The sequence below is a fragment of the Heptranchias perlo genome, chromosome 11, assembly GCF_035084215.1.
Source record: "Heptranchias perlo isolate sHepPer1 chromosome 11, sHepPer1.hap1, whole genome shotgun sequence".
In the NCBI taxonomy this organism is placed as follows: domain Eukaryota; kingdom Metazoa; phylum Chordata; class Chondrichthyes; order Hexanchiformes; family Hexanchidae; genus Heptranchias; species Heptranchias perlo.
The window spans coordinates 9,237,050-9,254,617 of NC_090335.1; the positions used below are offsets into that span (position 1 = coordinate 9,237,050).

The following is a 17,568-nucleotide window of genomic DNA, read 5'->3' on the forward strand; positions in this document are numbered from 1 at the left end:
GCTTATGTTCTTAAAGACAAAAAAATTGGACCTCCCTGGTTTAAGCAAGTTGGGGCGGATTACTTTCTTAGCAAAACTTATTGACTCTCACTGAAAATAAGCCTTGGTGGGTTAACTAAACTCTGATTTTAAAGATTTAAACTCCAGATGGAAATCAAAGACAAGGAACCTCTCCCTGACCCGAGACTTGGCAGGGGCGGAGGGCGGGCGGGCGGGCGAGCCGTCGCACATTCTTGCGGGTGCTGCTCCCGGGCCTGGCAAAGACGGCCATTCGCAGGTCCAGGTTGGACGCGGCCCGCGGGGAGGGTCGCTCTGCCCTGCCCTGCCTGCCCCTCTCTCCCCGCGGGGTCGTGCCCGTGCCCGTGCCCGTGCCCCTGGAGCGGGAGCACGCGGTGCCCGCCGGTACGTTGGGGCCTTCCGTGACCAGAGGGTCGCCGCAGGGAACAGAGCGTCTGGTTGACACAGACAACAATATTAGGATTTAGATTATGGGGGTTTATTTTGGATCAGATTAGACTTTATGTTTAATTTATTCTATTGGCTGCGAGCCTCCTTCATATGGGGGGGGGGGGGGGGTCACAATTGTTTTTCTGTCCATGGCCCAGACTCACCTTCATTGTTGAGTGATAACAGGCCCGAGGCCTGGCTGTGACCTTTGCCCTCGCTGGCGGCGCCTGGTTACGGCGGGCGGGCGGATCCGGAGCCGCTCTGCGCTCGATTGCTGCGGCCTCCCCCCCATCATCATCATCATCATCATGAGTCGGCGCTGGATTGCGGGGGCTGGTGTTTTTCTCCCGACATGAAGCGGCTCCCGAGCGGAACGGTAAGTCCCGGGGACCCGGGGCCGGGCCGGGCCTCGCCTCTACCGTCACACCCGGCCCGCAGAACCGCGGTGGCAAAGGGCTGGGGCTGGGGCTGGGGCTGGGGCTGGGGCTGGTACCGGTATCGGCCGCGGCCTCGGGGCCAACCAGCTGCACCGCGGGGACACCGGCCTCGGGGGGGAGAGACACAAAGAGGATGAAGGATAGAGGGAGAGACAGAGACAGGGGGAGAGGGGGGGACAGACAGACAGGGGGAGAGGGGGGGACAGACAGACAGGGGGAGAGGGGGGGACAGACAGACAGGGGGAGGGGGGGACAGACAGACAGACAGGGGGAGGGGGGGACAGACAGACAGGGGGAGAGGGGGGGACAGACAGACAGGGGGAGAGGGGGGACAGACAGACAGGGGGAGAGGGGGGGACAGACAGACAGGGGGAGAGGGGGGGACAGACAGACAGGGGGAGAGGGGGGGACAGACAGACAGGGGGAGAGGGGGGGACAGACAGACAGGGGGAGAGGGGGGGACAGACAGACAGGGGGAGGAGGGGACAGACAGGGGGAGGAGGGGACAGACAGGGGAGGGAGGGGACAGACAGGGGGAGGGAGGGGACAGACAGGGGGAGGGAGGGGACAGACAGGAGGAGGGGGGGACAGACAGACAAGGGGGAGAGGGGGGGGACAGACAGACAAGGGGGAGAGGGGGGGGACAGACAGACAGGGGGAGAGGGGGGACAGACAGACAGGGGGAGAGGGGGGGACAGACAGACAGGGGGAGAGGGGGGGACAGACAGGGGGAGAGGGGGGGACAGACAGACAGGGGGAGAGGGGGGGACAGACAGACAGGGGGAGGGGGGGACAGACAGACAGGGGGAGGGGGGGGACAGACAGACAGACAGGGGGAGGGGGGGGACAGACAGACAGACAGGGGGAGAGGGGGGGACAGACAGACAGGGGGAGAGGGGGGACAGACAGACAGGGGGAGAGGGGGGGACAGACAGACAGGGGGAGAGGGGGGGACAGACAGACAGGGGGAGAGGGGGGGACAGACAGACAGGGGGAGAGGGGGGGACAGACAGACAGGGGGAGAGGGGGGGACAGACAGACAGGGGGAGGAGGGGACAGACAGGGGGAGGAGGGGACAGACAGGGGAGGGAGGGGACAGACAGGGGGAGGGAGGGGACAGACAGGGGGAGGGAGGGGACAGACAGGGGGAGGGAGGGGACAGACAGGAGGAGGGGGGGACAGACAGACAAGGGGGAGAGGGGGGGGACAGACAGACAAGGGGGAGAGGGGGGGGACAGACAGACAGGGGGAGAGGGGGGACAGACAGACAGGGGGAGAGGGGGGGACAGACAGACAGGGGGAGAGGGGGGGACAGACAGGGGGAGGGAGGGGACAGACAGGGGGAGGGAGGGGACAGACAGGGGGAGGGAGGGGACAGACAGGGGGAGGAGGGGACAGACAGGAGGAGGGGGGGACAGACAGACAAGGGGGAGAGGGGGGGACAGACAGACAAGGGGGAGAGGGGGGGACAGACAGACAGGGGGAGGGGGGGGACAGACAGACAGGGGGAGGGGGGGACAGACAGACGGGGGGAGGGGGGGACAGACAGACGGGGGGAGGGGGGGACAGACAGACGGGGGGAGGGGGGGACAGACAGGGGGGGGAGGGGGGGACAGACAGGGGGGGGAGGGGGGGACAGACAGGGGGAGGAGGGGACAGACAGACAGGGGGAGGAGGGGACAGACAGACAGGGGAGAGGGGGGGACAGACAGGGAGGAGGGGGCGGACAGACAGGGGGAGGGGGCGGACAGACAGGGGGAGAGGGGGGGGACAGACAGACAGGGGGAGAGGGGGGGGACAGACAGACAGGGGGAGAGGGGGGGGACAGACAGGGGGGCAGACAGACAGGGGGGCAGACAGACAGGGGGGCAGACAGACAGGGGGGCAGACAGACGGGGGGAGGGGAGGGACAGACAGACGGGGGGAGGGGGAAACGGACAGACAGGGGGAGAGGGGGGGCACAGACAGGGGGAGAGGGGGGGCAGACAGACAGGGGGCAGACAGACAGGGGGGCAGACAGACGGGGGGCAGACAGACGGGGGACAGACAGACGGGGGGAGGGGAGGGACAGACAGACGGGGGGAGGGGGAAACGGACAGACGGGGGGAGAGAGGGGGGACAGACAGACGGGGGGAGAGAGGGGGGACAGACAGACGGGGGGAGGGGGGGACAGACAGACGGGGAGAGGGGGGGGACAGACAGACAGGGGGAGGGGGGGACAGACAGACGGGGAGGGGGGACAGACAGACGGGGGGACAGACAGACGAGGGGAGGGGGGGACAGACAGACAGGGGGAGGGGGGGGACAGACAGACAGGGGGAGGGGGGGGACAGACAGACGGGGAGAGGGGGGGGACAGACAGACGGGGGGAGGGGGGGACAGACAGACAGGGGGAGGGGGGGACAGACAGACAGGGGGAGAGGGGGGGGACAGACAGACAGGGGGAGAGGGGGGGACAGACAGGGGGGCAGACAGACAGGGGGGCAGACAGACAGGGGGGCAGACAGACAGGGGGGCAGACAGACGGGGGGAGGGGAGGGACAGACAGACGGGGGGAGGGGGAACGGACAGACGGGGGGAGGGGGAAACGGACAGACAGGGGGAGAGGGGGGGCACAGACAGGGGGAGAGGGGGGGCACAGACAGGTGAGAGGGGGGGCAGACAGACAGGGGGCAGACAGACGGGGGGCAGACAGACGGGGGACAGACAGACGGGGGGAGGGGAGGGACAGACAGACGGGGGAGGGGGAAACGGACAGACGGGGGGGGAGAGGGGGGACAGACAGACGGGGGGAGAGAGGGGGGACAGACAGACGGGGGGAGGGGGGGACAGACAGACGGGGAGAGGGGGGGGACAGACAGACGGGGGGAGAGAGGGGGGACAGACAGACGGGGGGAGGGGGGGACAGACAGACGGGGAGAGGGGGGGGACAGACAGACAGGGGGAGGGGGGGACAGACAGACAGGGGGAGGGGGGACAGACAGACGGGGGGACAGACAGACGGGGAGAGGGGGGAACAGACAGACAGGGGGAGAGGGGGGAACAGACAGACAGGGGGAGAGGGGGGAACAGACAGACAGGGGGAGAGGGGGGAACAGACAGACAGGGGGAGAGGGGGGAACGGACAGACAGGGGGAGAGGGGGGAACGGACAGACAGGGGGAGAGGGGGGAACGGACGGACAGGGGAGAGGGGGGAACGGACGGACAGGGGGAGAGGGGGGAACGACGGACAGGGGGAGAGGGGGGAACGGACGGACAGGGGGAGAGGGGGGAACGGACAGACAGGGGGAGAGGGGGGAACGGACAGACAGGGGGAGAGGGGGGAACGGACAGACAGGGGGAGAGGGGGGAACGGACAGACAGGGGGAGAGGGGGGAACGGACAGACAGGGGGAGAGGGGGGAACGGACAGACAGGGGGAGAGGGAGGAACGGACAGACAGGGGGAGAGGGGCGAACGGACAGACAGGGGGAGAGGGGCGAACGGACAGACAGGGGAGAGGGGGGAACGGACAGACAGGGGGAGAGGGGGGGAACGGACAGACGGGGAGAGGGGGGGAACGGACAGACGGGGAGAGGGGGGAACGGACAGACGGGGAGAGGGGGGAACGGACAGACAGGGGGAGAGGGGGGAACGGACAGACAGGGGGAGAGGGGGGAACGGACAGACAGGGGGAGAGGGGGGAACGGACAGACAGGGGGAGAGGGGGGAATAGTTGGGAGTGGGGGTCAGACCGACAGACACACAGAGGGGGCAGACAGTCAGGCAGACAGAGGGCGAGGGGGACCGACAGCGGTTTGGGGGGGTGGGGCGGAGACAGACAGAGGGGGACAGAGGGACAGATGGTGGGGGGAAACAAAGGGAGACGGGGACAGATGGGGGAGTGGGGGCGGACAGAGGGTGAGGGGGGCAGACAGGGTGAGAGGAGATCATTTTTGAGAGGGGGACAGATGAGGCAAATGGGGGACAGACCGACAGACGGAGAGGGGGCAGGTTGACAGACACGGAGAGGGGACAGACGGGGGCGGGGGGAACAAAGGGAGAGGGCGACAGACGGCGGATGGGCAGACAGAGGGGACAGACAGTCGAAGGAGAGGGGGGCAGACGGGGGTGGGGGTACAGACAGACGGGAGGAGTCGGGGACAGCCGGACAGTCAAGGACAGCCGGACAGTTATTCAGACAGGGAGAGAGGGCAGGCAGACGGGGACTGACAAAGGGGAGGGGGGTCAGAGAGAGGGGCAAGTGAGAGAGGGAGGGGTGGGTGGTTAGAGAGAGGGAGAGGGACAGAGAGAAGGGGGACAGACAAGGAGAGACAGGTAGAGGGGGCATACAGGCAGACAGAGGGTGAGGGGGGGGACAGACAGACAGACAGACAGGCAGGTGGGGGGGGAGACAAACAGACAGGGGGAGGGGGGGACAGACAGACAGGGGGAGGGGGGGAGGGGGGGGGACAGACAGGGGGGGGAGGGGGGGGACAGACAGGGGGAGGGGGGGGACAGACAGGGGGAGGAGGGGACAGACAGGGGGAGGAGGGGACAGACAGACAGGGGGAGAGGGGGGGACAGACAGGGGGAGGGGGGGGACAGACAGACGGGGAGGAGGGGGCGGACAGACAGGGGGAGGGGGCGGACAGACAGACAGGGGGAGAGGGGGGGACAGACAGACAGGGGGAGAGGGGGGCAGACAGACAGGGGGGCAGACAGACAGGGGGGCAGACAGACAGGGGGGAGGGGAGGGACAGACAGACGGGGGGAGGGGGAACGGACAGACGGGGGGAGGGGGAAACGGACAGACAGGGGGAGAGGGGGGGCACAGACAGGGGGAGAGGGGGGGCAGACAGACAGGGGGGCAGACAGACAGGGGGGCAGACAGACGGGGGGCAGACAGACGGGGGACAGACAGACGGGGGGAGGGGAGGGACAGACAGACGGGGGGAGGGGGAAACGGACAGACAGGGGGGAGAGGGGGGACAGACAGACGGGGGGAGAGAGGGGGGACAGACAGACGGGGGGAGGGGGGGACAGACAGACGGGGAGAGGGGGGGGACAGACAGACAGGGGGAGGGGGGGACAGACAGACAGGGGGAGGGGGGACAGACAGACGGGGGGACAGACAGACGGGGAGAGGGGGGAACAGACAGACAGGGGGAGAGGGGGGAACAGACAGACAGGGGGAGAGGGGGGAACAGACAGACAGGGGGAGAGGGGGGAACGGACAGACGGGGGGAACGGACAGACAGGGGGAGAGGGGGGAACGGACAGACAGGGGGAGAGGGGGGAACGGACAGACAGGGGGAGAGGGGGGAACGGACAGACAGGGGGAGAGGGGGGAACGGACAGACAGGGGGAGAGGGGGGAACGGACAGACAGGGGGAGAGGGGGGAACGGACAGACAGGGGGAGAGGGGGGAACGGACAGACGGGGAGAGGGGGGAACGGACAGACGGGGAGAGGGGGGAACGGACAGACAGGGGGAGAGGGGGGAACGGACAGACAGGGGGAGAGGGGGGAACGGACAGACAGGGGGAGAGGGGGGAACGGACAGACGGGGAGAGGGGGGAACGGACAGACGGGGAGAGGGGGGAACGGACAGACAGGGGGAGAGGGGGGAACGGACAGACAGGGGGAGAGGGGGGAACGGACAGACAGGGGGAGAGGGGGGAACGGACAGACAGGGGGAGAGGGGGGAACGGACAGACAGGGGGAGAGGGGGGAACGGACAGACAGGGGGAGAGGGGGGAACGGACAGACAGGGGGAGAGGGGGGAACGGACAGACAGGGGGAGAGGGGGGAACGGACAGACAGGGGGAGAGGGGGGAACGGACAGACGGGGAGAGGGGGGAACGGACAGACGGGGAGAGGGGGGAACGGACAGACAGGGGGAGAGGGGGGAACGGACAGACAGGGGGAGAGGGGGGAACGGACAGACAGGGGGAGAGGGGGGAATAGTTGGGAGTGGGGGTCAGACCGACAGACACACAGAGGGGGCAGACAGTCAGGCAGACAGAGGGCGAGGGGGACCGACAGCGGTTTGGGGGGGTGGGGCGGAGACAGACAGAGGGGGACAGAGGGACAGATGGTGGGGGGAAACAAAGGGAGACGGGGACAGATGGGGGAGTGGGGGCGGACAGAGGGTGAGGGGGGCAGACAGGGTGAGAGGAGATCATTTTTGAGAGGGGGACAGATGAGGCAAATGGGGGACAGACCGACAGACGGAGAGGGGGCAGGTTGACAGACACGGAGAGGGGACAGACGGGGGCGGGGGGAACAAAGGGAGAGGGCGACAGACGGCGGATGGGCAGACAGAGGGGACAGACAGTCGAAGGAGAGGGGGGCAGACGGGGGTGGGGGTACAGACAGACGGGAGGAGTCGGGGACAGCCGGACAGTCAAGGACAGCCGGACAGTTATTCAGACAGGGAGAGAGGGCAGGCAGACGGGGACTGACAAAGGGGAGGGGGGTCAGAGAGAGGGGCAAGTGAGAGAGGGAGGGGTGGGTGGTTAGAGAGAGGGAGAGGGACAGAGAGAAGGGGGACAGACAAGGAGAGACAGGTAGAGGGGGCATACAGGCAGACAGAGGGTGAGGGGGGGGGACAGACAGACAGACAGACAGGCAGGTGGGGGGGGAGACAAACAGACAGGCAGGTGGGGGGGGAGACAAACAGACAGGCAGGTAGGGGGGGAGACAAACAGACAGGCAGGTAGGGGGGGAGACAAACACACAGGCAGGTGGGGGGGGAGACAAACAGACAGGCAGGTGGGGGGGGAGACAAACAGACAGGCAGGTGGGGGGGGAGACAAACAGACAGGCAGGTGGGGGGGGAGACAAACAGACAGGCAGGTGGGGGGGGAGACAGACAGACAGGCAGGTGGGGGGGGAGACAGACAGACAGGCAGGTGGGGGGGGAGACAGACAGACAGGCAGGTGGGGGGGGAGACAGACAGACAGACAGGCAGGTGGGGGGAGACAGACAGACAGACAGACAGGCAGGTGGGGGGGGAGACAGACAGACAGGCAGGTGGGGGGGGAGACACAGACAGACAGACAGGCAGGTGGGGGGGCAGACAGACAGGCAGGTGGGGGGGCAGACAGACAGGCAGGTGGGGGGGCAGACAGACAGGCAGGTGGGGGGGCAGACAGACAGGCAGGTGGGGGGGCAGACAGACAGGCAGGTGGGGGGGCAGACAGACAGGCAGGTGGGGGGGCAGACAGACAGGCAGGTGGGGGGGGAGACAGACAGACAGGCAGGCAGGTGGGGGGGGAGACAGACAGACAGGCAGGTGGGGGGGAGACAGACAGACAGACAGACAGGCAGGTGGGGGGGAGACAGACAGACAGGCAGGTGGGGGGGGGACAGACAGACAGGCAGGTGGGGGGGGGACAGACAGAGAGGGAGGGGGGGGACAGGGACAGGGAGAGGTGGGGGGGGGGGACAGGGAGGGGGGGGGACAGGGACAGGGAGAGGTGGGGGGGGACAGGGAGGGGGGGACAGGGAGGGGGGGGGGGGACAAGGACAGGCAGAGGGAGAGGGGGGGGGAGACAGGCAGAGGGAGGGGGGGGGGGGGAGACAGGCAGAGGGAGAGGGGGAGGGGACAGGGAGAGGGGGAGGGGACAGGCAGAGGGAGGGGGTGGGGGACAGGCAGAGGCAGAGGGGGGGGGGACAGGGACAGGCAGAGGGAGAGGGGGAGGGGACAGGCAGAGGGAGAGGGGGAGGGGACAGGCAGAGGGAGGGGGTGGGGACAGGCAGAGGCAGAGGGGGGGGGGGACAGGGACAGGCAGAGGTGGGGGGGACAGGGACAGGCAGAGGGGGGGGGGACAGGGACAGGCAGAGTGGGGGGGGACAGGGACAGGCAGAGGGGGGGGGACAAGGACAGGCGGGGGGGGGGGGGACAGGCAGAGATGGGGGGGGGGGGTGACAGGCAGAGGTGGGGGGGGGTGACAGGCAGAGGTGGGGGGGGGGTGACAGGCAGAGGTGGGGGGGGGGTGACAGGCAGAGGTGGGGGGGGGGTGACAGGCAGAGGTGGGGGGGGGGTGACAGGCAGAGGTGGGGGGGGGTGACAGGCAGAGGTGGGGGGGGGGTGACAGGCAGAGGTGGGGGGGGGGGTGACAGGCAGAGGTGGGGGGGGGGTGACAGGCAGAGGTGGGGGGGGGGACAGGCAGTGGGAGGGGGGGGCGTCAGGGACAGGCAGTGGGGGGGGGGGTCAGGGACAGGCGGAGGGGTGGGGGGGGGACAGGGACAGGCAGAGGGAGAGGAGGGGGGGACAGGCAGATGGGAACAGAGGGTGAGGGGGACGGAGAGACAGAGAGAGGGGGGGAGACTGGCAGACAGGGTGCGGGGGGGTTGGGTCAGACAGAGGGTGAGGCGGTTGAGGCGGGGGGAGTGAGCCTTAGGGAGAGGGGGGAGTGAGCCGGAGGGAGAGGGGGCAGATGGAGGGTGAGGGAAGTTGAGGCGGGGGTCAGAGGGGCGGTAAGGGGGGTCAAGGTGATGGGAGGTGGGGGGGGGCGGGCGGGCAGACTGAGGGAGGAGAGGGGGAGGGCAGACGGAGGGAGGGGGTGCAGGCAAACGGAGGGAGAGGGCGCAGGCAGACGGAGGGAGAGGGGGCAGACAGTCAGACTGGCAGACAGAGGGAGAGGGGGGACAGGCAGGCCGGCCAAGGGGGAAAGACAGTGGGCGAGGGGTGTAGACGGGCAGTCAGTGGGCGAGGGGTGTAGACGGGCAGTCAGTGGGCGATGGGAGGTAGATGGGCAGTCAGTGGGCGAGGGGGGTAGACGGGCAGTCAGTGGGCGAGGGGGGTAGACGGGCAGTCAGTGGGCGAGGGGGGTAGACGGGCAGTCAGTGGGCGAGGGGGGTAGACGGGCAGTCAGTGGGCGAGGGGGGTAGACGGGCAGTCAGTGGGCGAGGGGGGTAGACGGGCAGTCAGTGGGCGAGGTGGGTAGATGGGCAGTCAGTGGGCGAGGTGGGTAGATGGGCAGTCAGTGGGCGAGGGGAGTAGACGGGCAGTCAGTGGGCGAGGGGGGTAGACGGGTAGTCAGTGGGAGGGGGACAGACAGACAGACAGACAAACAGTGAGAGGAGAGGGAACTGCGAGGGGGATCGGAGAGACAGGGTGAGCGAATGAGGAGGGGGCGGAGGAGGGGGAAACGCAGGGAGGGGGGCGGAGGAGGGGGAAACACAGGGAGGGGGGCGGAGGAGGGGGAAACGCAGGGAGGGGGCGGAGGAGGGGGAAACGCAGGGAGGGGGCGGAGGAGGGGGAAACGCAGGGAGGGGGCGGAGGAGGGGGAAACGCAGGGAGGGGGCGGAGGAGGGGGAAACGCAGGGAGGGGGGCGGAGGAGGGGGAAACGCAGGGAGGGGGGCGGAGGAGGGGGAAACGCAGGGAGGGGGGCGGAGGAGGGGGAAACGCAGGGAGGGGGGCGGAGGAGGGGGGAACGCAGGGAGGGGGCGGAGGAGGGGGAAACGCAGGGAGGGGGCGGAGGAGGGGGAAACGCAGGGAGGGGGGCGGAGGAGGGGGAAACGCAGGGAGGGGGGCGGAGGAGGGGGAAACGCAGGGAGGGGGGCGGAGGAGGGGGGAACGCAGGGAGGCAGAGACCAAACAAAGTGGGTGAGTGTAAAAGCGTCTGACAGGGAGAGATGGAGGGAGAGCAAAAGCTGGGGCAGGCAGAGTGGGATGGGGAAAGGAAAGGTGAGAGGGACCGATGGAGACAGGAAGAGGGAAGAGAGACTGGGAGCGAGAGAGAGAGAGACTCAGCTCAGATTGAGAGATTCCACCTCTCCAACTGGCAGAGAACAAATTGAATGAGTCGCAACCTCAGATTCCTCAAGAGCTCCGTCTGAGAGATTCAGGTCTCTCCCCTGGGGGAGTTCAGACAGAGATTGCCCCCTGCCCATTGGCGAGTTGCACGTTCCACTATTGAGACGTGAACCTCTCCCAGTACTGTTGTTATGCAGGGTTACGCTCGCTCACTTTGATTGAGAAAGTTAACCGATTGCACTCTTTAAAATAATGCAGTTTTTAATGCAGCTGTTTGAATGGGTCTGTCTGTGTCACTCCGAGCATTTCCCTGAGTTTGCAACCCTCCTATTTGTCTCAGTCCTTTAATATTATGCTGCCAATGTATTTCTACATTTGTTGTTCCGTGGTTTGTGCCTCTGCTGACAGCAGCACAGTGTAATTATTTAATTGTAATTATAGAATCATACAGCACAGAAGGAGGCCCTCTTGCCGCTGGAAACAGTTTCTCCTTATTTATTCTATCAAAACCCTTCATGAATTTGACGAGTGGTTTAATTTGTTTGAACTGTTCACATTCACTCCAACAGCACACCCGCTTTCCTTCAAAGCGGTTGTTTTGTGTGGGGGATGGGGGGGTATACTGCAACAATTTTAGGCACCTTCACATCTGTGATTTTCATACTTTTGAGTAAAAGGACCCCCAGGAAATACTGATACATTCCCGGGCACACACTACAATTATTAGCTGTTTTCATCCCGGTACTTGTTTAGCTCTGGCTCTGAGTGAAACTGCTCCCCCCTCTTGGCAGCAGAATCGTAGCCCCATGAAAGACTGGGATACGGGAATTTGGATTTGCTGGGGTGGCCAGCTCACAGACACCGCGCTGTCTCCGTCAATCCGAATGAAAGGAACGGCAGGAATGACCCTGGCCCCAGGGCTCCAGGTTTCAATGTCTAAAACATGACAAGGAAAATATTGTTGATAACTTGTTACTGTACATACAGCAACAAAAATAGCATGCTCGTCGGTCCAAAAAAACAGAGAATACTCCAGACACTGCTCACAATATTTTCCAGACACACATCTGATGACCTTGCAGACCCCTTTGGTTTACAGAGAAAACACTTGTGGCCGTGTCAGTTGTAATTTATTTGCTTCTGTGCCATTTATGTAATTATGCAGCCAGTGTTACTCATCAGCGTATTTGCAATGAACCAATATTCCCTTGCTTATGTTCTCTGTTTCTACTGACAAACCTGCTTTTCTTCCCCCGCAGTTACACTTTGTCTCAAGTAGCACTTTGAATTCTGATTCTGCATCTTGAGTGTAGAGCCACACTTGGAGGGTTTAGTCAGCTGAATGATAGCCTGATAAAAATGCACCGTTCTGCTGTAGTGTCCATGAATGAGTATCTCTTTAAATAGAATACTGGGTGTGGCAACAGAAGTACTTTTTTGTGGATCAGTCTCTGGTAAACTTTATTGAATGGCATCTTTACTTTGCGAATTGTACATTAACACATGCACAGTGGGATCAATAAAGAGTATATTGAGCTGGTCACGGGCATCATAGTGTACATCAATGGTAAGAAAGGAGATATGAGTATTGTGATGGGTTAACGAGTGCCGCCATATCCAAGGTTGGTCTGGAGTGGTCTGTCTTGGGAAGAAGGGTAGGGAGTGAGTGGGCTGGTGGTGATCTTGAGAAACCCAGCTCCACCAAGGATGCTGAGTTTAAGGACATGCTCTTGTTGTGAGTTGGTCTGATTTAAGGATGTGTGACTTGAGTCTTGGGCGGAATGTGTAATGTGTCAAGAAGAGGAATAGAAACCGGGAGTAAGAACTTAACAAGCATGGGAAGCGATGGTAGGGGGCCCCTTATCCCTGACTAGCAATCTGTTCAAAGATCATGGGGTCATAAAACACCCAGTAGTGTTGAACCCAGCGGGAACTAGACCATAAATAAAAAGAAAAACAATGTTTTACTCAGTCGGAACTTATGCTGACCTTCAAGACCAAGGAAGCGTGAACGGGCTTGGATAGGCTATTTTCACGATTTCCCACCAAATCCTGTGCATGTGAGTTTTAGACTTAAGGCTGCTGTGTACTGCACCGTATGAGGTTTTAAGATGAATGTTTTGTAACAATAATAAATGAAGTTAAGTGTCAGACATATTACTGTCACTAGCTTTTCGAATCTGTAAAAGGATGAGGAGGGAATTATCCAACAGTGGAGAGGTGAAAAATGATGGCTGCACAAAGGTCATCTCAGTTAATCTTTGAAAAGACATTAGAAAAACAAAAGGGGTAAAACTACTCCAAAACAGAAACTATACATCCATATAAAACAAGGTTAAACTTTTAATTCTGAAGTGATTGGGAGCAAGAAATGGAGAACTGTTCTATGTACCTATAGAGCTTGAGAGAATTACTGGAGATTCCTTTTCTATATGTGTGTGTATGTATTATATAAGTATCCATTTATGTCTGATTGATCATGCTTCTGTGAAGCTCCTTGCAATGTTTTCCTGTGTTAAAGGTGCTAAATAAGTCCAAGTTGTTAGAATATGAATAGAGGAACCGGGCAGTAAAATGACAGAGACAGCTGAGGTCTGAAGTTGATGTTCAGATCAGAGGGCTACAGAATGCTCTGAAGGAAGGTGAGACACTGTTCCCGATGGTTACGTTGAGCTTGATTGCAGGAATGTTGGAGGCCAAAGGTAGAAAGATCAGAGTGAGAATTGGAGGAAGAGTTGAAGTGGGGGAACCGCAGATCGATTGGGATTTTGCTTGTGATAATCAGCAAGGCAGTCACCCAATCTGTATTTGGTCTCCATAACAGAGAGGGGGCCATATTGTTAGTGAATGCAGTCTGCTAGTTTGGAGGAAGTACGTGTAAATAACTGACTTGTATAGAAGGAAAGAAAGACTTAATATTTGTGCATGCTAGCTCTATCCTTTTCCTTCATTGAGTGTGTGAGGCAGCTGAGAGGTTGTCTGGACACAGTTCTGGCACTCGATACCTGACACATTAGCCAGCATTGCGCGCAGGAATCTGAATTCATGTGTCATTCAATGAACACCATACTCGCTCACAGCTATTGTTACCTTTTGTAGAAGTTGGTTATTTAGTTTTCCCATCGGCCCCTTTTTCCTCAATTAAATTTGGTTTTAGCATTAGACCGCACGATGTGGAAAAGATCCAATCTGAGGTGTAAGGAAATATGTAATGCCCATTTAAAGATTGCCACCTACTTGGTGTAGTTTCCCACATTACAGCAGTGACTACACTTCAAAAGTGCTTCATTGGCTGTAAAGCGCTTTGGGACATCCTGAGGTGATGAAAGGTGATCTATAAATGCAAGTCATATTTAAGATGAGTGGTTCATGTCCTGCTTTGAGGTTAAAGATCGGGGAGGGGTTCCTCTTCTCCCTTAGGTCCCTCTCTTGACTGTTTTTCCTCGTCAGTGGAAGTTGGACCCAGTAGTGTGCTCGGACTGACCACCGCCGTGCTCGGACTGACCACCGCCGTGCTCGGACTGACCACCGCCGTGCTCCATTCCTTCAGCCTCTGCCAGGTTTGCTCAGTGGGAATGCTCTAGCCTCTGAGTCATAAGGTTGTGGGTTCAAATCTCATTCAAAGATGTGAGCACGTAATCCAGTGCAGTACTGCAGAAGTGCTGCATTGTTGGAGGTCCCATCTGCCTGTTCTGATACTTCAGGTGAATGTAAAAGATCCCATGGTGCTAGGGGAGGAAGAGCAGAGGTGGTGTTCTGGCCAGTTTTCACCCCACAGAAAAAAAATCCTCTGGTTGTTCATCTCATAGCTGTTTGATAGGGATTGGGCAGGATTGGGGTGCACAGCGTAGGAAGTATGTGGCATGAGCTCACACTCTAAACAACTAAGATACACTGAAGGAGACACTGCAGTTTGATCCCACTGGGAACTGTTTTGTTTGAGTTTTCAAGTGAGTTGACTCTCACTCTTGCGTCATTCCTTGGGAGGGGTTGTAAACTGTACAATAGGGTTAATTTCCAAAGATACCTATTCTGTAGTTGAGACTCGTTAACTGAGAGTGATACGTTTGTCTATAAAAGTGATAACGTAGTAGGGCTTGGAGTTGAGCTTTGAGAATGATGTGATTGCTGATGATAACCATTGGTGAACGCATTTTCATTTCTCCTTCCCCACCCCCCCAAAAATTTATTCTGTTGCGTGTAGAATGGAGAGGGAGGCTGGCAGATACAGCTGCTCATCATCCTGCCTCCCAACCACCTTATTGTGAAAGCCACTGAAGGGTGGTTTATTTTTGATTTGTGTTGGGCTGTAATTAGTACCAGTGAGAGCTTCGATTCAGACAATGTCTGGTCCCTGACTTCAGGTTGAGAGCGATACGAGATTATAAATGGTAAGGCTAGCGATAATGGCTGATGCTTAATGTTGGCAAGTGTAGGATCAAGTGTGCACAAGGCCTATCACTGCTGTACAACTACTGGTTAAAGTTGACAATGTGCCTCCTGTTTTGAATTTTAAATGCAAGATGAGAAGTATTAATACTTTATAATTTATATAGTTTTCTAAATAGCCATAAATAGTTTCTTTGTATTGGGCCTATACAACCTACTGCAATAATTCAAAATAGACTTAGCTCAAAAAAATAGATTATCCAGTAATTCAAATAAAGCACAGGAGGCATTTTTTTGCTCAAAAACAAATTGAAGCAATTTCAAATTAAGAGGAGTAGACTTTGTTTGGCATTGTAAGATGGAATTTGGATTCAGTCCATAGCCGATTCAACTTCAAAATCCATTTAATCATTATTTTGTACATAAATACTATGGTATTATCTGGCAAGTACTTTTTTTTTAAAACAGCTGTGTCCTAAAGTTAATACAAGCCTAATTGCTACGTGTCACAGTTAGCATTGTGTATGTAGGCTCTGTATATAGATTTTCCATGATGCTGCGTATGGTCAGTTGATGAATATAAGTTACAGGCCACTTGTTTACAAGAGTTCCATTCTAAATGTTTACATAGATAGTTAAATGTAAAATGTTGACCTAAAAGTTTGACCAAAAATCATGATGATGGAATGTGCATGCATACACAAGATTTTTAGTTATGTATATAGATGTGTGATTTCAAAACTATCTTGACCTTTTACAGAGTGTACTCTGTACTTACAGATTTAAAACAGTAATTTTTGGTCATAATATAGCCACCTTTTTTTAAATAAATCTTTGCGGGTTAATATTGTATTTAGTGGAATGTTAGATCACCTTTACAATATTGCACAGTGCGGTAACAGATCTGAACAGTTTAATTTTGAAATCCTTCAGTTAGAGAGTTTTGAAATGTTCCATTCAGACTTCTGTTTTGCACTCTTTTAAAAGAAAGACTTGCATTTCTATAGCACCTTCCACGATCTCAGGACATCCCAAAGTGCTTTACAGCCAATTAAGTACTTTTGAAGTGTAGTCACTGTTGTAATGTAGGGAAATGCGGGCAGCCAATTTGCACCCAGCAAGGTCCAACAAACAGCAATGTGATAATGACCAGATAATCTACTTTAGTGATGTTGGTCGAGGGATAAATATTGGCCAGGACACCGGGGAGAACTCCCCTGCTGTTCTTCGAAATAGTGCCATGGGATCTTTTACATCCACCTGAGAGGGCAAATGGGGCCTCAGTTTATCGTCTCATCCAAAAGACTGCACTTCTGACAGTGCCACACTCCCTCAATACTGCACTGGAGTGTCAGCCTAGATTTTGTGCTCAAGTCTCAGGAGTGGGACTTGACCTCACGACCTTCTGATTGCGAGACAGGAGTGCTACCAATGAGCCACGGCTGACGACGTGCTTTAATGTTTTAAAACACTTGCATCTCGTGAACGGCCCTCATGTCAATGCTATCTAAGTTGCTTTCTTTGGAATTAATTTACAGGTTGCTCAGAGTAATAATCACTACAACACAGTGTCACTTGAAGTATGAAAGACAAATGTATGTGGCACTGGATATCTGAGTTTCTATTGCTAGTGTAAGATGGCACCTGTGTAGTAAATTGTGATTGTTGAAGCTGTACTTGTTGAGTGCGATCCTATTTGTGATAAGTGAATCCTTGGATAGAAATTTCATTAGATTTCATACTCCATTCACTCAAGGAAGACCATCCCCAAATTTGCCTGTGCAACATTTCTGAATTTTGAAGGCTTGGACTTTTGCAGTGTGCACTGAATGAGGGAAAGAAAATCTATCAAAGACTTTGGTGTGACATTCTGTTACGGGAGCTTTATGTTAAAACTGAAATGATTATATGAAAGATCAGACATTTCATTTTGGCATTGACTTTCTGTTTGTCTGTGACTCCTTTCATATATATATATATATATTGACGATGGTGGGGGGGAACTGTATGTATGTATGGGTATATGTGTGTATATATATATATATACATACACTTCAAGGGCATAATCTTATCTAAGGGTTAAGCACCTTGGGACATTATATAAAGGCGCTGTATAAATGCAAGTTGTCGTTGACTAATGTTTCAATTTGAATATCATTCTCCAGTACAGAAGCATTTTTCTGTGTGTTTTACAAATACTAAAAAAAAAGTAATGAAATGTGTGAATTGTGTTGCATGTTGCCTAATGAACAGATCCTCTTAGCTAAAACATAGCATGCAGGTGACTATTTAAATAATTGCTGGGATCAACAAGTACACTCGATGTAAACGTGCTTTAAAACCTATATTTGGAACTAAAATTGCAAAGCAAGAGATCCCTAGTGTAGTGTGCCCTGGCTCGCTCTGTGGTCCCTGCCTTGGCCAAGGATCCGTCCAGCTTTCCTTTCTTATCTCCGATTCTGAATGTGCATCGTTTAGCTTCAGTAACACTCCCATGTTTGGCATACCTCACCCATTGCACATTGCATGTGGTTGAAGTAACCTTG

The 17,568-nt window shown here is 57.8% G+C and overlaps 1 protein-coding gene across 4 annotated transcripts in view; it reads left to right on the forward strand.

The window, feature by feature from the left end:
- The first annotated feature begins 668 nt into the window (after positions 1-668).
- akap11 (A kinase (PRKA) anchor protein 11) overlaps positions 669-17,568 on the forward strand; it is a 102,244-nt gene continuing 85,344 nt past the window's right edge. For all 4 annotated transcript variants that reach the window (XM_067992512.1, XM_067992510.1, XM_067992514.1 and 1 more), the window contains exon 1: positions 669-823. The gene's annotated coding sequence lies outside the window, so the exon portion shown is untranslated. The remainder of the gene's footprint in view (positions 824-17,568) is intronic.